This window comes from Antechinus flavipes, chromosome 3 (assembly GCF_016432865.1).
Source record: "Antechinus flavipes isolate AdamAnt ecotype Samford, QLD, Australia chromosome 3, AdamAnt_v2, whole genome shotgun sequence".
Taxonomy (NCBI): domain Eukaryota; kingdom Metazoa; phylum Chordata; class Mammalia; order Dasyuromorphia; family Dasyuridae; genus Antechinus; species Antechinus flavipes.
In genome coordinates this window covers 345,408,496-345,431,813 of record NC_067400.1, presented here as the reverse complement: position 1 = coordinate 345,431,813, position 23,318 = coordinate 345,408,496, and the positions used below count along the sequence as shown (strand labels likewise).

The following is a 23,318-nucleotide window of genomic DNA, read 5'->3' as shown; positions in this document are numbered from 1 at the left end:
AACTCCCATAGAAATTCCAAATTCTCATTCAATTGAAGAATCCTGGTCTGATCAGCTCAGGCTGTCCCAGCCCCCACCAAGATATCCAATATAACAGCCTCCCTCAACAAAGGTCTTTGCAGATGGCCCTAGATGGCTTGCTTAGCTCCCAGGATCTTTCTGCCTACTGAGAAAGCATTCTCCATTTCCTTAATAGACCCCTCTCACTATAGAAGTCAGTCCCTTAGCAAACTGATTTCTATCCAACAATAAACTTTCATTTTGCAACTAATAATTTGGGAATGAGTGAATTCTTTCACTCTAAACCTGCAGCTGATTTAAAGGGAATATTTAACAACTCTCTTATTGCCAATAACCTCTTGACCACCAGGAATTGAGAGGATTCAAACTTCATCAGTTTGAAAGGCAGATTGTAGATAGATTACAAAGAGCTTTAAAAGGCAAAACAGAAAAAAATATATATATTTGATTCTATAATTCTCTATAGTCATTAGAGCTTATTGAAGCAGGGAAGTGGAGTGATCAGATCCATGATAGAAGGATATCATTTTGGCAGCTATCTGTATAATTGGAGTGGAAAAATTGAGGCAGGGAGATGAAGTAAGATGCTATTACAATAATCTAGGAGGTGATGTGGAACTGAACTCAAATGGTAGTAATGTGGGTGATTATAAAAGAACATGGAGAAAATATTGGGAATGTAAACTTACAAAACAAAATAATTTACAGAGAATTTGAATCCCCCCCCCCAAAAAAAAATGAGAAAAAGGTGAAAACTCAACTATATTCCTCCAGTGACTTCAAATTAAATAGCAAATAACAAAAATAATCACTTCTTATGTATTCTGATGGAACTATAAATAATATTTGGGGTCAAAAATGTATTAAATAGATGAAGAATAGCAAAATCAGTCTAAGGTAAAAGTCCAAGTTTTAAGAAAGAAGAACAAAGTATATTCAAGTCACAGATATGAACCTGACTTCAATTCCTTACAAATTATTCAAAATTAAGGTAGTATTGAATAAGTAAAATATAATTAAGATAGTTTATGAGTACTTAGAAAGTGAAGCTAATCACAAAGAAGCAGTATAGGTTCTGAAAGGCCAATATGTCAGACATTTCATTTCCTTTTTTTGACAGGGTTTCTAATTAACATTTATTAACTACATATTATGTTCTAGATACTGTGCAAAATATTGAAGATATAAAGAAAGGCAATCAACTAATCAATCAATAATTGGGTAGGTAGGTAAATTAATAGATACATAAATAGATGAATGAATAAGTAAATAAATGGACAGATAAATAGATGAAAGAATGAATGCACAAAAATTTAAACAGCCCTTCTCTCAAAGAGCACATCATCAAATAGGAGAGACAACATACACATAATTATGTACAAATAAATTACACAAAGGGCAAATTTTGATTTGTTCAGATAGATGCTATTAAGATTAAGGAGGACTGAGAAAGCTTTATTATTTTTTTAAATGACATTTTACCTGAGTCTTGAAATAAGCCAGGGCAGCAAGAAGGCAGTGATGGAGAAGGAGAATTCATGGTAAGGGGGAAGACAATTAAAATGCTTTGAGTTTTGTGTGAACAATTGTGAGAAGTTCAAGTATTAATGTATTGTTGAGTACATGGGAAGTTTAAACTATAAGACTGGAAAGATAGGAAGAGGACAAGTTTTAAAGAACTTCCAAATGCAAAGCAAGATTTTAGAGTGATGAGTCTTGGAGTGATGAGATCACTCCAAGTGATTGTAAAGTAAGAGAAGAGATACTTAAGAGATGTTAAGCTATTATATAAGCTGATATATAAGATGTTAAGATGTTATAATAAGATGTTAAGACAGGACTTAATAACTGATTGTATATGGGAAGTGAGAGAGTATGAGGAATCAAACTTTATGTATAGGTTACAAGCCTTGGTTAGTAGGAAGGCGATTGTATCCTTGACAATAATATGGAAGTTAGAAAGAAGAGATAGTTGAAAGGTAAAAGTACTGAGTTATGTTTTGAACATGTTAGATCTAAATACTTATAGGACATTCAGTTTGAGAAGACCAATAGACGGCTGGAGATATAGAACTAAAGGTCACCTAATAAGTTAACATTAGATAAGTAGATTTGAAAATCATCAGCATACAGATGATAATTAAATTTACAGGAACCATGTATGATTAAGTAAAATAGTATAGACAAAGAAGAAAAGCAGTTTAAGGCAGAGTCCCGAGGATTCCCATAGTGAGTGGGAATGAAGTGTCTCAGATAAAGAGACAAAGAAGCAGTGGTCAGGCAGAAGGTGAATTAATACTGAACAATGTAATGATAAACCTAGAAGAGAGAATATCAAGGAGAAGAAGTTGATTGACAATTTCAAAGGTTTATGACACCTCAAGAAAAATGAGGATTGAGAAAATCCAATTAAATTTGGCTAACAAAACAACAATAATAGTTAACTTTTATATTGTGGTTATTGTGTGCCACTTACTATACTAAGTGCTTTACAATTATTTCAGTTAACTCTCACCTTTGGGTGTAAGTGTTATTATTTTTCACATTTTATACTTGAAAAAATTGAGGCAAAAAGGTTAAATATTTTGTCCAGGGTCACGAAGCTAGCAATTATCTGAGGCCATATTTGAACTCTGATCTTCCTTATTCTGATCCTGACACTCTTATCCACTTTATCAATAAAAGATTATGCTAGATTATGAACTAGTAGTCATCCCTATCATTTGATATTGGTAAATAAATAGAGGTAAATCAACAGAACAAATTTGGTAGAGGAGAATGAGAAATAATGGAATTTAAGAATACAGTAATGAGTGCTAAACTACTTGAAAAAGAACTGACTTGAAGAAAAAAGTACTGTGAAAGGGTCAGGCAGACTTATAATTTAAAACCATATGGAAAACAATACACCAAATCAGTAATTATAAAAAATTTTAAAAAATTAAAAAAATGAAACTAGATAATGTAGGAGGAGGTATGGGATGATAGGCATTATGGCAAACTATGGTGGTAAACTATGAATATGAATTTGTAAGAACAAAGAATTGGGAAAAAATGCTAAGTTGGGAAATGGCTAATAATGAGTAGTAAATTAATAGAATAAAATATTATGGCATTGTAATAAATTACAAAAGTAATAATTACAAAAATTCATGGAAAAATCCATACAATGCAGAGTGAAGTAAGCAGACCCAAGAAATTGGTTAACCAGAGCAAATATGAAAAGTAAATGCTAAAAAATTATAAAGAATAAGATATCCTATAAGAAATAATATGAAAAGACACTGTCATTTCACCCTTTTACAGAGATGGGAAATTTATAAGAGTTATATAGTGTATGAATTTTCAGACTTTTAATATTAATTAGACTGATTTTTTTTACTATCTATTTTAAAAATGTTTTTAAAATACTATTTTATAATATGAAATTAAATTTTGGGAAGAACAAGAAGAAATATTAAAAAAATTGGTAATATAAAAATTCATCAACAAGGCATTTTAAAATAAAAGTGAGGAAAATTAGAAAATCTGAAGAGAGTTCTAGACATACAAAACAGAGAAATTTCACAATCTAGTGATACTAACATATCCTTGACTTTTTTTATTCTGTTTTTTTAATAGTATTTTATTTTCTAAAATACTTGTAAATATAGTTTTTCAGCATTCTTTTTGTTTATTTGTTTGTTTTTTTGCTGAGGCAAATGGAGTTAAGTGACTTGCCCAGAATCACACAGCTAGGAAGTGTTAAGTGTCTGAGACCGGATTTGAACTCAGGTCCTCCTGACTTCAGGGTTGGGGCTCTATCCACTGCATCATCTAGTTGCCCCTCAACATTCATTTTCGGAAGACTTTGTGTTCTCTATTTTTTTCCCTTTCTCCCTTACTTCTTCTTTCCCAAGACAGCAAGCGATTTAAAATAGATTAAATATGTACAATCCTTTTAAATACATTTTCATACTCGTCATGTGGCACAAGAAAAAGGCCCTAAAAGGACCAAAAGGGGTCGGGGGAAACATGACAAAGCAACCAAACAAAAAATGCCAAAAATTATTTTGTCCAGATTCATTCTCCATAGTTCTCTCTCTGGATTTGATTGGCATTTTCCAACACAAGTCTATTGGAATTTTTTTTGAATTACCTTATTATTGAAAGAGTCAAGTCCATCACAGTTAATCATCATGTAATATTGTTGTTTTTGTGTACAATGTTCTGCTTCTGCTCACTTCTCTCTTCATCAGTTCATTTAAGCCTTTCCAGGCCTGACTGACTTTTAAGCAATAGCAAGGGGACAGCAAATCAACAATTTTTTTTTCATTTAATTAATGTCTTGAACATGTTTTCTTATTTTTAAAAAATAAAATTATTCCATAAATAAAGGAGAAATTCATTTAAATATATTATTAAAGACATAGTACTTTCACTTTTATGTTTTATTTCTAATCAAAGAACAGGGAAAAAAATTGTAGCTTAACTTTTTTATAATCATTCATTAAAGATGAGCATGTCACATTAACTACTTAGAGTATGCAAAATCAAGCTGACATCATCTTTATCCCTATTGCTAACTGGTTAGTTCCTGGTCTATTAGCAAATTCCAGCTTGAGATATCAGTCACACCACTGACTTTTACTGACTAGTATCCTGCATTTTTTTAAATCTGATCTTCCCTTTCTCCTATTTTTCTTTTGATTTGTGAATCATTATCTTCACCTTCTCCTTTCTGTAAATTCCCCAACTACCTATTTTACATCCGTAACCAAAACCTATATGAGATTGCTGAAACTGATGTTCTGGTCTCACTAATTTGTTTGTACATGGTGATAGGTATCTCTGTGTCCTTGAGTATCTATCTATGAAAACTTAGACAGTTTTTCCATTTTTGTCATATGCATGATTCAACAGAATATTTTTGAAGGGTCCTTAGAATTAGAAAATCTCTTCCATATAGTGTACACAAATATCAACTAAATTTTTGACAAATTTTCTCATCATATTTTTAAAGATGATGTAGAGCCATGGTCTACATGATGAAACTATTATGAGAATTTAGACTTTTTTGAATAATTTGACCCATTTTGAGGAGAGAATGATTTAACTGAGAAAGTGAATTTTAGTTGAATGCCTCTGGACTTTTCCCTTGTCCTTCTTCTATTATGTATGGGTCTCTGTGTATAAATATTTGCATTTGTAAAATAAGTGCATTCATTCACATGTATGTATTGTATGAAGATGTTTGCACATATATACAATTAATATGCTAGGAAAACTTAATAATCTAAGCATATAGGCTGAAATTTAATGAAAAGATATACAATAAAAATAAATTTAAACTCTCATTAAAAATCAACTTTAAATAAATAGACATGATTTCATATGAATAAATTCTTGGTATTTTAGTGGACTCCAAGTTCAATAGACATGATATTATCACCAAGAAGGGGGAAAAAAAGTTTAATATGTGATCTGTGTCACATAATAGGGAAGACTATTATATCTGTGCTATCTATAGTATTGTGTTAAATTCTAAGAGCTGTATTTTATGAAGGATAGTGATAAGATGAGAGAAATTTAGGAGAGGGCAACTATGTGGTGAAGGAACTGGAAAAATCAGTATTGACCCAACTAAGGAAGAATGTTTAGCCTAGGGAAATAAGTTAATTGGGGGTGGGGAGAAGGCGTGGAAAAGTTCATGGTGAATACCTTCCAGAATTTGAAAGGTTATTAAATGAAAGAAATTAGACTTTGTTTGGCTCTGATTCAACAAGCAAGCTACATTAAATGACCAATGATGTTATCTTCCAACTCCAAGATATTATGATTCTGAGAAAACCAATAATAATTACTTTCATTATCCTTTGTTCTCCTCCAGCATCTTTTGATAAATTGATGTTTTAGAACCTAAACTGATTCTTCCTGCTACCTAGCAAGCTCTGAGGTTGCCTCTTCATTTCCAGCTGACATATTGAGATAATGCCAATTAACTCCAAAATTAGAATCAGCCAAGCAAAATTAGAAGAATATAGCAGTCAGAAAGCAAAAAAGAGTTTCCCATTAGAACCAAATACAAATAAGCTTTGGATCATCTGTTTATATGATTAATCTGTACCAGTGCTCCACTTCATGAGCAAAGATAACTGACAAACAATGGTATACTTATTTTTGTTCTTATTTTCAGATTTCTGGAATCTCTCATATATACTGGCAAGGAATATGATGAGACTTTGGAAATTATTTAATAGAAATCAAGTGGTTATGTGACTTTCCAGAGGTTAACTAGTTTATAAATTTGAAAGGAAGTATTAGAATATGCACTTTTAGCTTTTTTTTTTTTTATGTGACATATCCTCATTAGATTGTTGGGTCCTTGAGGACAGTGATTGTCATTTCCCTTTCTTTGTATCCTCAGTGTTTAGTAGAGTACTTGACACAAAGTTTGATAAAGATTTATTGACTGAGTGACTCAATTTGTCTATAAAACAGGAATAACACTACTTACCTGTAAAGAGCACCAGACCTATTGCAAATAATCAATCAATGATTGTCAAATGTAACTGAAATAAAATCACTTATCTAAACCACTTTACAAATCTTTAAATTTATTAGTTAATGTTAGTATTGTGATCATTATTATTAGCAGCAGTACCACTACAGTTTTACAGATGAAGACACAGGTTAGGAAAAATTAAACAATTTTTGTTTAATCATAAGGCTAGTAATCACTATCATATAATTTAAACTATGATCTCCTGATACCATGTTCTGTCTTCTGTTCTATTTATAGATTCAGTCCTACATATAGTATGGTTACTAGTATAAAAAGTCCATCATGCTTTAGGCAGAGATTGGACTAGATGACTTTGAAAGTCACTTTTAACTTCAAAATCTGTGCTGTTACACTTGAACCCTGATATGCTCTATAGTTGCCTTTATTTAGAAGCATAAATATTTTAATTATAAGGTTCATTTTTTTAACATGCTCTCCCCTTTAAAAAAAATTGTATGCAAAAGCATTCAGTCTGTATATGAGCTGAATGGCTGGATCAAAAAGCATGTGGTTTTTTTGCTTTTGGTTTTAGCTGTTACAGTTAGTGCTGATTTTCCAGTGGAATAAGATATCACAAGAAGTGTAGGTGTTGTCTTTATCTGATGGGTGATTGCCATCTTCTCACTCTGAAAGTACATACTGGCTCTGTGATCTCAAAACACAAGTGCCTATTTCATTCCTCATTATTTTGTGCAAGTCTTTCCATTTTTTAAAAGATAATTGAGTTAAATTTTTCTTGTGCAAAATAATATTCCATCACAATTACATACCATATCTTATTCAGCCATTTTTCCAATAGATGATCTCTGTAATTTCCAGTTCTTTGTCACCACAAAGACAATTACTTTAAACATTTTAGGACTTCTAGGTTCTTTTCTTTTTTCTTAATCATCTTAGGAAATATATACCAAGTATTGCTGGGTCAAAAGGTATAGAGAATTTAATAACTATGTGAGCATAATTCTGAATTATTCTCCAAATGATTGGATCAGTTCAAAATGAAGTATGTATAGAATATATACATGTATATATATACATATATGTATCATATATATAAACATCACATATATATGTACATATGTATATTTCTGTGTTTGTGTATGTACATGTTCATATATACATATTTACATCTATTTGTGTCTAATGGTAGCCACCTCTAGGGGGAGGAGGAAGAGAAGAAAAAAAGAAATATATATATAATATATATAATTTTATTATATATTTAAAAAGGAATAGCAAGTTGTCCATAATATATTTGCAGTTTCATGTGTAATCATCTTTTTTTATTATACTATATTATTGAAATACTTGTTTTATTCCATAAATTAAAATTTTTAAAGTGCCTTCTTCTGAACACAATATATCCCTAAGTATTTCAGTTCTATTTTTTTTTTGTTATCCCCCCCTCCTCCAATTAAGTGATATTAAATATATATAAAGCAGTGGTATCTAATATCAGGAAATTCACACAATTTTAGATGAAACCAAACAAGAAACCCAAAAGGCTATGGTGAGATATATAGTGAGTGTGAGTATACTGCAGCATGCTAGCAATTGTGACTTATTAAGAAGCTGACTAAAATACATTATAAAATGCATAAGTAAAAGAAAAATTATGTGGATTTGTCATGTAATAATAATGAGATATAATAAATGGATGATCTGAGTGAGTTATTAAAAAGAACCATAAAACTTCTAGCATATTTTGGAGATTATCTGGGAAAAATTCATTGAAAAGGAATAGTCAAAAATTATACAAATTGGAAAGGTCCAAAATAGGTGTCAGTTTTATGGGTAGAGAGAGCATAGGTACTTCTGAAATCACAGATTCATTAAAGGGTCAGAGTGACATGGCACCAAATCTCTAGTGTAACATTTATTTATATATTTATTTATTTACTGAATTTGCCAATTACTTTTTTTTCACTGTTAGCAAAATTAACCAATTTTAAGTGTCATGTAGATAAAGCTTTAGCTTAACATTTGTCAACATTTGCTTTAAATTTTATAAGATGAAGTGGAAATTTAGAGAAAGCAGAAACTTAATTTTCCCCAACAAACAGAATAGAGACAAAAAAAAAAAAAAAAAAGACTGTTTTATAAGAGATTTTTTAAAATAAAACTCTGAAGTCTCCTGCCTTTGTCATTCAGATATGCTGGAAAATGAAGCACATGTTTTGTGTTGGCTTACTTTTTAATTTTTTTTTGTTGAGAATTCAATCTGTGGGGAATTTTTTTTCAGTTTTTTTTTTTTTTTCCCCACACCATATATGATATGATTTTGACACATTATACTTAAAGCTGGCAGTATTTAAGTAATGGTTCCTAGAATCATCATTTCTTAAAATAGTTAGATTCAATGTTCAAAGAGATTTCTTGTAACTAAAATCAGAGGGATGAAAGGGAAAATGTGACACATCTGCCTCCCCTCAAAACAAGAACTAAGCTTCAAACTAGCCAGAAATTATTCCTATGAAGACCAACTTTCAGGACTCTTTTCTTGACAGCAACCAATAGTACATGATTAATTCCCTTTTTTCGGGACCAGTCATAAGCAAAATTGTGAATCCCTCAAAATATGAATTCTGGAGTCTGCCATCATCTTCTTCCCCATGAACCTGTTGATCATTTCTGATCATTTGAATTACCTAATAACTGAATTTTTAATTGATAAGAATTTAAGGTGGGATTTCTTTCTAAGGGAATTTGAATTCTAAGACAGGAATCTTAAACATCTAAAAACCTTAAAAATAATTAACATGATAGAATAACACCTAGTAGGAATGATGTTGGGAGGCAGAGATCCAATTGCTACCAAAACCTGTCAAATCTTCTTCAGTAATAACTTTCTTCTTTATTCCCACTGATAGTGTAGTAGCTCATTACTATCTCCTTATACTATTACACTATCCTATTAATCTTTCTTCATAACCCCAACTCTTAACTATAACAATAACAATACTTATTTATATTTTAAGGATTGTTTTGTATATTTTAATTCATCAGTGGAATCTTCCTGAGTCTAGGTCTCTCACTCTACCCTTGGTTGCCTCTCTAATATAACGTTTTCCCAAGGTTATCATGATACAGAGATTAGAATGAGGATTTGGTTTGAACCCTAGTTCTGCTATTAATTCTCTATGTGACTTTGATTAAATCACTTGCCTTGCCTTTTTCCATATCTTTTTTTTTTTTTTTTTTTTTTTTTTTTTTTTGGTGAGGGGTGGTGGGGAATGGGGCAATTAAGTAATTTTCCCAGAGTCACGCAGCTAGTAAGTGTTAAATGTTTGAGTTTGGATTTGAACTCAGGTCCTCCTGATTCCAGGGCTGGTGCTCTATCCACTGTGCTATCTAGCTACTAATCAATGATACTCTTATAACTTTTGTAATGCCGGAGAAACTGAGGCAGGAGAGAGATTAGAGAGTTTTTAATATTTTATTAATGGGAGAGTAAAATTGACTGGATAGGACTCTCGTCTCAAATTATCCAGTCAGACAGAGATAGAGATACTGGGATCAAGGAATCCATGTGGTCCCAGGGCTGGAGAAGACTGTCATCTCAAAGAATCCAGCGTCCAGAATCCAGCATCCAGCCGCCAGCCGCCAGCAATGAATGGAGGAACCCCAACTTCTTAAATACCTTTTTTCTAAACAAAGGAAGGGGTAAGAAGCACGGGAAAACTTCTGTTAGGATGGGGAAGGCCATAAATCCTAGAAACCCAGAGACAGGATGTCTGAATACACAAAAATAAAGATATCAGTGAGGTATCTTGGAATATTTTAGAGGGATATTGTAAATTCTTGAGGACAGAAAAGAGTCAGGAGGTCTACTCTTGAGTTTATCGTGCTAACAATTTATAACCTTAGAGCAAATAGTCCTCAGTCAGAACAAAGGAGGAGTTTTACAGCTTAGGTGATTGAGACAGAACAGTTAAGGAAACTGAGACAAGGAAAACTAGTGCAGGGAAACTGAGTCAGGACAGTTAAAGAGAACTGTGGCATAACACTATCTCATACTCATGGTTGTCCATTACCAGAAAGTTAATGTCTTCCGAACAAGAAAACTCAACAAAGAAGGTACTCAGAATATATAAAATTCAAATGTATTACCTGAGGCAAAATCTGACCTTTTCTTGCTGGTAAAAATCACTTTGTGATTACTGGTCTTTTCTTGCTGGTAAAAATCCCTTCTCAGGGTAAGGGGGAAATATCAAGATCTTCAACATAGTACTTTGTCCAGGGCTGATGCACAGAGAGTATTACTAGCTCTCTATGTCTCTGTCTCTCTGTCTGTATTTATCTCTCTGACACATTACCCTTCAATCTATATAATAGAAAGGTTTTTTTTTTTTTTCTCTCATTATTGTATTCTGCCTCTAGTCACCAATTCAGTATATTTATATGCAAATCCTAGCTCTCTCTCCAAACTCCTTTGCTTACCCTCCAAACCTAATCTTTCAACTGCAAATGATTAAACTTTATCTCCAAGGCTACTTTAGCACATTCTTCTTTAATTCTTTTTTTCAATTACATGTAAAACAGAAAATTTTAATACTCTTATTGAGATCCAAATTCTTAGTCTCTCTCAATCTTTTTTCTTGAGAAGACAAGGAATTTGATATAGATTATACATGCAAAACATTTCCATATTATCTACATTGTAAAAAAAAAATCAAGAATAAAATAAAAATAACAATATACTTCAATCTGCATTCAAGCTCCACCAGTTGATCATGATACAATATTACTATTACTGTGTACAATGTTCTGGTTTTGTTCATTTCACTTTGCATTAGATCATGTGGTCTTCCCAGGTTCTTCTAAAAGCATTTGAGTCATTTCTTATAGCACATAGCATCCCATCCATTTGATGGTGATATTCTCAATTTCCAATTTTTCAGTACCAGAAAAACAGCTTCTATAAAATGTTTTCTGTATATTGGTCTTTTTTTTTCCTTTTCATTGCTATCTTTTGGGTACAGACCTAGCATGATATTTCTGGGTTAAAGAGTATACATAGTTTTATAGCTCTTTGAGCATAATTCTTCTCCAATTGTTCTCCAGAACCAAATTGTTCTCCAGAATGGTTGGATCAGTGACTCCATCACAGTGTTCCTATTATTCCATACCACTTCAACATTTTTTTTTGTCCTATTACCCAGCCTGATAGGTGTGAGGTGGTACCTCAGAGTTGTTTTTATGACATTCTTTAAGAGCCCAGTGAAATATTAAGCAATTTTCTGACCCTGTAGCTTCAAGTATTGAGAGGACTCCATTTTGATCTTATAGAATTCCCAGACCCCGGCCCATATAGCCACCTATTCAAATTACTCCAAATGTAATTCCAGTTCTTCTTTTTATGCTAAACAACAACAATTAAGAATGGAACAAAAGAAAGAGCAAGGATGGAGGAAGGGGGGAAAGAGGGAACAAAAAATGAAAGAGAAAGAAAAAGATAAAAAATAATTTTTGCAGAATTTTAGAAATTTTAAATGCAACAGCAATATTTTTATATTCAAGAAATGTAATAGTTCCTTTTAAAAAGGTTAATATAAAATATGTAATTTAAAGAGAATCCTGAGATTTCTTATGGGCTATATTTATGATTAGGATTTAGAACTGTAAAGAATCTCAGAAGCCACCTAATTCAGTTTTATCATATTGCAGATTAAGATACTAAGGACCAGGGAATAAGATGGGGAGTGGAATTCCTCTATGGGATTAGAATATAGATCTGAATATAAGCCATATTAATCCAAATCCAGACTCCATTCTTCTCAACCCTAGCACTATAAGTACATTTTGAAAGTAAGATTGTATGTTTGTAAGAAAGATCTATTTGTCTTTTAAAACTGATTTTTTCATGTGAGGTGGTATTAAATAGAGTAAAAAGCCCTTGACTAGGCTGAAATAGATATCTATATTTGAAACCCACCTCTGACACTTATCTGTGTGATCTTAGGTTAATCATTTAATTTCTATGAAACTTAGTTCTTTTATCTGAAATATGAGGATAATAAAACTATACAACTTTAGCAGAGATCAAAATGAATTATATATGTAAGACCAATTTTTAAAACAGCAATACATCATCTGTTATTTTGTCTTTCATTATTATTATTATGTGTATGGGAACATGGAGTCTAAATCTCCATTTCTGACCTCTCACTTGGTCAGAAAGAAAAAAAAAATAGTCTGTCTCCACTTTTTATAAGGGGAATAGTATATTCCTTTATCCTCTATTCTACCATTGCTTTATAATGATTTGACGTCTAACCTCAAATTTGGAAACTTGAACAGCTTTCCTTATGGCCAGAAAAAAAAAAAAAAAATCTCTTATTTCCAATTAGCTATAATGCTATGAACGTCCTTTTGATGTATTATGAATGACTGTACCCCTACACTCCAGATTGGTTGTTGACATATATCAGGAAGAAACACAATTATCTATTCTATTATGACTGGGAATTCACAAACAGAAGAGGTGTTTACCAACACCTGCACTCTGTAATTCTAGTGTTCAAAAGCAATTATGATTATTATTGTTATTTTGCATTTATATAGCACTTCCTTATTTGCCAAGAGCTTACAATTGTGTATTTTATTAGCTCTTTCTTCCAAGAGCCCTATGAAGTATGTGAGCATTATTGGCCTTATTTTACAGATTAAACATCTGAGGCAATTAAAAAGTTGAAGCAAGTTTCAATTTATTTTCAGCTCTAGAAGAAAAGTTGAACATATAAAATAAGTCCATCTCAAAGAGTGAAATATTTCTTTTTTGTGCCCCAACTGGAATTTTGATTAAAAGAAAAAAACAACCAGGATTAGAAAGAGCTTTAAATGTATGATAATTAGAGGAATGCAAATTAAAAAAAAAAAAAAAAACCCTCAAGGTTTTTACCTCATGACTTTCTAGTTAACAAAACTTATGAAAAAAAAAATTAGAAAAGATATATCATCACCATCTCTGGACTGTCCCCACTAGAAATCTGGTAATCATCTCAAATTTAATGTGCTTGAGTACAACCCATTTTTTTTTTTGCACTTAATTTTTTTTTCTTTAATTTTAGAAAAGAATAGTTTCCACCATTCAATTTTGTCAGCTTTTAAGTTCCACATTTTTCTTTCTTCCTCCCTTCCTTCCCCACACCACAGGAAAGAAAGCAATCTAATATAGGTTATACATGTATAATCATGTAATACACAATTCCATATTAGTCATGTTGTGAAAGAAGTATTAAAACAAAAGGAAAAACCATAAGAATGGAAAACAAAAAGTAAAAATAATATTTTTTTGATCTGCTGCATTCAGTCTCCGTAGTTCTTTCCCTGAATGTTAATGATATTTTCCATCATGTTTTTGAAATTGTCTTGGATAATTGTATTCTGAAAAAACTATGTCTCTCATTACTGTTATTATGTACAATGTTCTCCTGTTTTTGCTCATTTAATTCAGCATCGGGTCATGTAATTCTTTCCAGATTTTTCTGAAATCCCCCAGCTGATTATTTCTTATAGCACAACAATATCGCATTACATTCATATACCACAATTTTTTTAGCTATTTACCAAGTGACGGGTATCCACCCAATTTCCAACTCTTTGACATCACAAAATAGAGCTGCTATATATATCCTTGTACATGTAGTTACTTTTCTCTTTTGTATGATTTCTTTGGGTTATAGACCTAGTAGTAATATTGCTGGATCATAGAGAATACCCGGTTTGATTGCCCTTTGGACATAGTTTCAAATTGCTCTTTAGAATCATTGGATTAGTTCATAACTCTACTAACAGTGCACTAGTGTACCAATTTTCACACATTTCCCACATTTATCATTTATCTTTTCTGTCATATTGGACAATCTCATAGGAGTGAGTGGTATATCATTGTTGTTTTAATTTACATTTCTCTAAACAATAGTGATTGGGAACATTTTTTTTTTCATATAGATAGTTTTAAGTTCTTTAACTAAAAACTGCCTTTTCACATCTTTTGATCCTTTATCAATTGGGGAATGATTTGTATTTTTATTAATTTGACTCATATATTTGAGAATATATTTGAGGAATGAAGCTTTTATCAGAAGCACTAAATGTAAAAAAAAATGTTCCCCAGGTTTCTGCTTTCTATATAATCTTGGTTGTATTAATTTTGCTTGTGCAAAACCTTTTTAATTTAATGTAATCAAAATTATCTATTTTGTATTCCATGGTATTCTCTAAATCTTACTTGGTCATAAATTCTTTTCTTCTTCATAGATCTGACAGGTAAAGTATTGCTTGCTTTCCTAATTTGCATATGGTATCACCATTTATGTCTAAATCATGTACCTATTCTGACCTGATATTGGTATACTGTATACATTGATATGGCCTATACCTAGTTTCTGCCATACTCTTTTCCAGTTTTCCCAGCAGTTTTTGTTTTGTTTTGTTTTGCTTTGTTTTAATACTGAGTTCTTATTGCAGAATCTGGAATCTTTGGGTTACTAAACAGGAGATTTCTATAATCATTTATTACTGCCTCTTGTGTACCTAACCTATATCCCTAACCCATCACTATTTCTTCATCAGCACCAAATAGTTTTGATGATTGATAATCATCACTGTATGATATAATATAATATAACATAACATCTGACCATTTATAATAGCATTAGCATTTCTATATATTACAGAAAAAGGCCAGAAGCAAGAAATACAAATAACTATAGACAAAATAAAATATTTGGGAGTCTACTTGCCAAGATAAACTCAAGAACTATATGAACACAATTATAAAACACTTCTCACACAAATAAAGTCAGATCTAAACAAGTGAAAAAATATCATTTGCTCATGGTTTGGTCTCATGTTTTGTAATTATTTGGTTAATATGTTTAGTCTACTTGTTCATTGCCATGCCAATCAAACTGCCAAAAATATTTTATAGAATTAGAAAAAAAGTAACAAAATTCATTTGGAAGAACAAAAAATCAAGAATATCAAGGGAATTAATGAAAAAAAAACAAAACACAAAGGATGGTGTCTTAGTAATACCAAACCTAAAACTATATTATAAAGAAGTAGTTATCAAAACTATTTGGTACTTACTAAGAAATAGAGTGTTGGGTCAGTGCAATTGATTATATACACAAGATACAATAATCAAGGCCTATTGTAATTTAATATTTGATGAACCTCAAACTTCAGTTTCTGGAATAAGAACTCACTTTTTGACCAAAAAAAAAATGCTGGAAAAACAGGAAAATAATCTACTAGAAACTCAGCATAGACCTACATCTCATACCCCATGACAAAATAAAGTCAAAATGGATATGTGATTTGGGTATAAAGGATGATACCATAAACAAATTAGGAGAACAAATGATAATTTACCTATCATATGTTTGTAGAAGAGTGGAATTTATGACCAAAGAACAAAAGAACATTATGAAAGGTAAAACGAACTTTTGATTACATTAAATTTAAATTTTTTTTTCAGAAACAGAACCAAGAGAAATAACATTAAAAATGAAGTACAAACCTAGAAAAAACGCTTTACATCAGTGTTTTTTATGTCTAAATTCTACAATAATTAAAGAATTTTAAAAGAATAAAAGTCATTCTCAATTGATAAATGGTCAAAAGATATGAACAGACAATTTTTAGGTGATGAAATTAAAGCCTAGTCATATGAAAAAATGCTCTAAATCACTATTGACTAGAAAAATGCAAATTAAAACAACTCTGAGGGCACCACCTTACACCTCTCAGAATGACTAAGATGACAGGAAAAGATAACGATAAATTCTGGAGGGAATGTGGGAACACTAGAGCACTAATGCATTATTGGTGGAGTTGTGAAATGATTCAATCATTCTGGAGAGCAATTTGGAACTATGTCCAAAGGGCTATCAAGGTGTGCATATCCTTTGACCCAGCAGTGTCATTACTGTGTTGCATCCCAAGAAAGTGATAAAGAAGGGAAATGGACCCACATGTGCAAAAATGTTTGCAGCAGCTCTTTTTGTGGTAGCAGAGAACTGGAAACTGAGTAGATGCTCATCAATTCGGGAATGGCTGATTAAATTATGGTATCTGAAGATAATGGAATATTATTACTCCATAAAAATGATAAACAAACTGATTTTAGAATGATATGGAAAGATTTACACTGATGCTGAGAGAAACAAGCAGAACCAGGAATATGTGGTACACAATAATAGCAAAAATGAGCAATGATCAATTATGAAAAAAACTGGTTCTTCTCAATGGTGTAGTCATTCAAAGCAACCTCAATATACTTTGGACAGAAAATGCCATCTGCATCCAGAAAAAGAATTATGGAGACTGGATGTAATCAACACTTGCTTTATTAACTTCTTTTTTCTGTTTTTTTTTTTTTTCTGTTTTTTTTTCTGGCCAATAGATTTTCTCTTTTGCTCCGATTTTTCTCTCCCACTATGATTCATAAAGTTCTGTGTATTAAAAATAAAAATTAAAAATTAAAAAAAGAGGAATTGTACATGGTTAATCCATGTCAGATTGCTTTCTGTTTCAAGAAGGATAAAGTAAGGAAATGAGGGATAAAAAATTGGAACACAAGCATTTGTAAAAGTGAATGTTGAAAACTATCTTTTCAGGTAGTAGAAAAATATAATACTATTGAAATGAAAAAAAAATTGTCATCTCTTTGCTGATTTTTATTTATAATTTTATATACAATCATAAATTGTAATTTATTTCATTTATAATTTATAATTAATCCATAAGTACAAATATAAATAATCATATTATTATAAATAATATATTATAAAGTATTAATAAAATTATTTATAAATAATTATTTGCAATTTATAATTAAGGAAATCGGTCTACAATTTTCTTTTTCTCTTTTGGCTCTTACTGGTTTGAGTATCCTTACCCTATTTGTCATAAAAGAAATTTGCTAGAATTTTTTTTTTGCCTATTTTTTCCAAATAGTTTATATTCTATCAAAATTAATTGTTCTTTACATATTTAGTAAAATTCATCTATCTGGCCCTGGAGACTTTTTCTTAGGGAATTCATTTATACCTTTTCAATTAATTTTTAAAATGAGGTTATTGAAATATTTTATTCCATTTTCTATTAATATGGGCAATTTATATTTTTGTAAATATTCATCCATTTCACTTAGATTGTGCAATTTATTAACATACAGTTTGACAAAATATTTTCTAATAATTTTCTTAATTTTCTCTTTATTGGTGATGAATTTGTATCTTTAACTTTTGATGCTGTTAATTTTTTCTTCTTTCTTTTTTTAACCAAAGTAAGCAAAGATTTATCTGTTTTGTTGATTTTTCATAAGATCAGCTTATAGTTTAATTAATAGTTCAATACTTTTTTCTTTGTAACTTTTAATTTTATTGATTTCTCTTTTATCACCAGGATTTCCAACTTAGTATTTAATTAGAAAATTTTTATTTGCTTTTTGTAACTTTTTTGTTTCAAGTCCAATTCATTGATTGACTCTTTATCTCATTAATATAAGTATCAATTTATTTGTTCATTCATTTATTTATTTATAAGTTATAAATTTTTTTTCAAGAACTACTTTGGCTATATCCCATGAATTCTGGCATGTTCTCTCATTATTATTGTTCCCTTTAATGAAAATGTTATTTTTATGATTTGTTACTTGACCCAATCCTTCTTTAGAATTATTTGGTTTGCAATTAATTTTTAGTCTATATTTCTATGTTCCTATGTTACATGTAATTTTATTTTTGCCTAATGATTTGAAAAATATACATTTAATATGCCTGAATTTTATTAAGGTATTTATGCCCTAAACATTGTTAATGTTTGTGCAAGTGCCATGAAGCACTAGAAAATGATATATGCTCTTCTATCTCCATTCAATATTTTCCAAAGGTCTATTATGCCTAACTTTTCTAAAATCCTATTCACCTCACTAACTTCTTTCTTGCTTATCATGTATGGATTATTGAAATGGCCTTCTAGTGAGTCCTTCTAATTCAAATCTCCCCTACTTCAATCCATTTAGCCACTAAAATGATTTTTCAAAAGCACATGTTCTATCATGTCACCTACATCCTCTAATCAAAAACTCTAGTTTTTGACTTTGACTTCTTATTTCCTCCAAGAGCAAAATGCTCTATTTACTATTCCCTTTATCGACAAAATGATCTATTTGCTATTCCTCTTATTAGCCCTCTTAAATTTCCAGTCTCTTATCACCTTTCTCCCAAAGTATACTCTTTGATACAATGACATGAGTCTCCTTGTTGTTTCAAGGACAAGATACTCCATCTTTTAGTTACAGGCATTCTTTCTAACTGTTTTTTATACCCAGAGTGCTATTTATTCTCTGCACTACCAATTCATTTCCCTAGCTTCCCATAAGACTCAAATAAAATCTACCTGAACTCAGGTTTTCCTGACTTCAGGGCTGGTGCTATATCCAATGTGCCACTTAGCTGCCCCTCCCCATTCCTTCTTAATTCCAGTATGTTCAATCTGTTAATTATTTAGTATTTTCCCTGTATATAGCTTGCTTTGTCTATATTTGTTTGAATATTCTTTCCTCCATTAGTTTGTAAGCTCCTTGAGAAAAGGAGCTATCATTTGCCCTTTTTTTATTATTATTATACCTAGTATGTAGCACAATTCACAGCATATAGAACATAGTTATTAAAGATATATTATATGATATGTTATTACATACACATATGTTATATGTATATTATGTAAACATGTATATATCTGTATTTATCTATCCATCCATCTATCAATCTACACATACATTCATTCAAGACCTGTTGAAGACCTTCATTTAAAAAAGACCAAAATGTCCATTTCATCCAGGGCTATCTCTAGTCATTTTGATCTATATCTTGCCACTGAACCTAGATGACTCCGGAAGGGAAAGTGAGGCAGGTGATCTTGCACAGCCAGTCCTCCCTAACTAAAATCCAAAACACTTGCATGTCATGTCATTGCCTCCCTGATATTATGGTCCTCTTCTGAATGAAGGACAAACAAACATATAGACATGTACATATAACTTTGTTTAATTTCAAGGCATACTGTTCAATATCAAAATAAAACAAGTTTCTGTCCCAAACACTGAAGCACAAATAAACACTGATGAGAAGAACTTTTCAAAAAGCAGAATTGGCCAATAAGGGGGGCGAGGGGAAGAGTAAGGGATATATACAAAAATTCACTGAAGAAAACAATTTCTTTAAAAGAATGGCCTACAAAGAGCTCATTGAGGGAAATGATTTCTTAAAAATTAGAATTAGAGAAGAGGAAGAAATGATTCAATAAAACAAGAAACAATCAAACAAAATCAAAAGAAAAAATAAATAAAATGTGAAATATCTCTTTAGAAAAATAATTGATCTGGGAAAACAATAGTTCAAGAAGAGAGAATTTTAGAATTAATGGATTACTTGAAAATCATGATAAAACAAAAATCCTAGACAAAATATTTCCTATCATTGACAAGGAAAACTGACATATTATAAGGTAAATAGAAATGGAAAGACTCCATCAATCACCTACTGAAAGAGATCCCAAAATGAAACTCCCAGGAATATTAAAACCAAATTCCAAAGTTTTCAGGTCAAGAAGAATATATTGCAAACAGCCAAAAAGGAACAATTCAAATAATATGTGTGTATATGTACACAAAAACCTTATGTTCCAAATTTTTTTCCTCCCTCACTCCCTCGCACCCTCTCCCCTAGCTAGAAAGTAATCCAATATGTGTTAAACTTGTACAATTCTTCTATACATATTTCCACAATTATCATGCCGCATAAAAAAATCAGACCAAAAGGAGGAAACAATGACAAAGAAAAAAGTAAGCAAACAACCAAAAAAGGAAAGAACTATGTTGTGATCCACACTCAGTCCTTATATCCAGTTCTCACTGGATGCAGACGGCTCTTTTCATCACAAGACAATTGTTAATTATTTGAATAACCTCACTATTGCAAAAAATGCACTATTGCATGTCCATCAGAACTGATCATCATATAATTTGTTGTTGCTGTGCACAATGATCTCTTAGTTCTACTCACTTCACTTAGCATAACTTTGTGTAAGTCTCTCCAGGAATTTCTGAAATCAACCTGCTGATCATTTTTTTTCCCCAAAACTTTTCATTTTCAAAACATATGCACAGATAATTTTTCAACATTGACCCTTGCATAACCTTATGTTTCAGATTTACCCCTCCTTTCACCCATCCCCTCTCCCAAATAGCAAGCAATCCAATATATGTTATTCATGTTATATGTATGTTATACATATATTTTATGTTAAATCCAGTATGTGTAAACATATTTATACAACTCTCTTGTTGCACAAGAAAAATCAAATCATAAAGGAAAGAAAATGAGTAAGAAAACAAAATGCAGTGAACAACAACAAAAAGAGTGATAATGTTATGTTGTGATCCCCATTCAGTTCCCACAGTCCTCTCTCTGGGTATAGATAGCTCTCTTCATCACAAGATCATTGGAACTGGGCTCAGTTGTCTCATTGTTAGAAAGAGTCACCTTCATCAGAATTGATTGTTGTATAATATTGATGTTGCCGGGTACAATGATATCCTCATTTCTCTTTGCATTAGTCCATGTAAATCTCTTCAGGCCGTTCTAAAACCATCCTCCTAATCATTTCTTATAGAACAATAATACTCCATAACATTCATATATCATAACTACTCAACCATTCCCCAACTTATGGGCATCCACTCTGCTTCCAGTTCCTTGCCACTATAAAAAGGACTGCCACAAACATTTTTGCATATATGGGTCCCTTTCTCTCTTTCAAGATCTCTTTGGGATATAGGCCCAATAGAAACACTTCTGGGTCAAAGAATATGCACAATTTGATAACTTTTTGAACATAGTTCCAAATTGCTCTCCAGAATGGGTAGATCCATTCATAACTCCACCAATAATGTATTTGTATCCCAGTTATCCCAAATTTACTCCAACATTCATCATTATCTTTTCCTGTTATCTTAGCCAATCTGAGGAGTGTGTAGTGATTATCTTAATTTGCATTTCTCTGATCAATAATTATTTAGAGCATTCAAAATATTTTAGTTTGTAAATTGACTCATGCTTATTTGGTCATGAGACTAGACAAAATACTTCAATTATCTGAATTGTCAGGTTTTTCATTTGTGAAATGAGAGCATTGTACTATATAAAAAGTCTTTCCTATCTAATGAGAGAGATAATGAGCAGAAAACACTGAAAGAAAGAGAAACAAAGAAAAAGAGAGAGGCAGCTGGAAAGAGAAATGGAGAAAAAAAGAGAGACATACAGAAATTTATACACATACAGAAAAAGAAAAATGGAAAGACAGAGAGACAGACAGAGAGAGAGAGAGAGAGAGAGAGAGAGAATGCCAAAATAAGAAAAGTACATGCATTCTTCTGTAGATGTAGGTTTAATCTTTTGTTTCTGTAACTCCATAAGAATAAAGAACACTTTTTGATGCCCACTTATAAAAGTGTTGCACTTTGTCCAAATTACTATTTTAAAGAAAAATTAAATGTCATTACAAAAGAGCAATTTGTCTTTTCAGGTGGTATGTGGAGAACCACAAGTACTGAAAAGGAGAGCAGCAATGGGAGAACAGCAGCAAGAATTGAGATAAAATGTTAATAAAGAAAAGAAAAATCTTATTCCCTAGAGGCACCAGCTCATGCATAGCCAAAGATAAGTGAAACTGAATACAAGTTTTAAACGAAGATATTCCATCTTCACCAAATGAAAACCTCTGTTGCAGTAGTATATGCACTTATTGAAAAATAAATTCTCTAGCTCTTTTACTCCAAACTTAGCTGATTGAATTCACAATCCTAATTTTACTCTAAGGTGTTATCAGTTAGGAAAGGAGAATGATGGAGGAATAAGGGGACTGGAGTAGGAGGTTGTGATGATGGCGTATTTAAAATCAGCCGGAGTCAGGAATTCAGATTAAGGGAAAAATCTTCAATCTTTATTGAAGTGAAGAGGTGAAAAAGGATTGCGATAGCAATATGGGCAAGAAAGATTGGGATAGCAATATGGGCAGCTGCGACAGGAAGCCAGCTAACAGAGGGGGATTGGAGATGAAGGGCCATCGCAATGGCAATGCAAGCATCTGTGTCAAGACGCCAGCCAGCAATCTCTCTTTCCTCTTCCCTTCCCACTCCCTTGCCTCCACCCACCAGAATCGTCATTTCCTATACAACACATCAGGACTTGCACAAAGAGTGGGTGGGGGCCATTCTTTCTCCAAGCATATATATTAATAGAGTATAGTCCAATTACTATTTAGCCTCACGTGCTTGGGACCTCAGTGCATCAACTCAAGCCTCAGCCAATTACAGGAGGTGAGAACTGTGACTCTTTCATGTTACCTATATGATTCTGTGGAAATCAATAAGTCATTGTAAATTTCAGTTTTCTTATCTGTCAAGTTCAATTTAATTCAGTAAGAATTTGTTTCACACTTACTTTGGGCTCAACACTTTCTTTTTTTTAATGATACAAAGTCAAAAATAAAATCATGCCTGTCCCCAAGAAGCTTCTGTTCTTCAGAGTATTATAGCATTTGTTATTCCTACACTAAAATGATTGTAAGAATCAAGTGAAATAATGAATGTAGACATCATTTGTCAAGCATAATATGATGTTAAATTCTCTGACAAATCTCCCCATGTCAGACAACTTGTCTGAATGTGGTTGGA

At 31.6% G+C, this 23,318-nt stretch overlaps 1 long non-coding RNA gene across 1 annotated transcript in view; it reads left to right on the top strand.

Annotated features, from left to right (window-relative positions):
• LOC127554306 (uncharacterized) overlaps positions 1 to 22,426 on the top strand; it is a 38,878-nt gene extending 16,452 nt beyond the window's left edge. Inside the window, exon 2 of the long non-coding RNA XR_007951945.1 lies at positions 22,169 to 22,426. This is a non-coding gene — a long non-coding RNA (uncharacterized LOC127554306). The remainder of the gene's footprint in view (positions 1 to 22,168) is intronic.
• Positions 22,427 to 23,318: the final 892 nt, after the last annotated feature.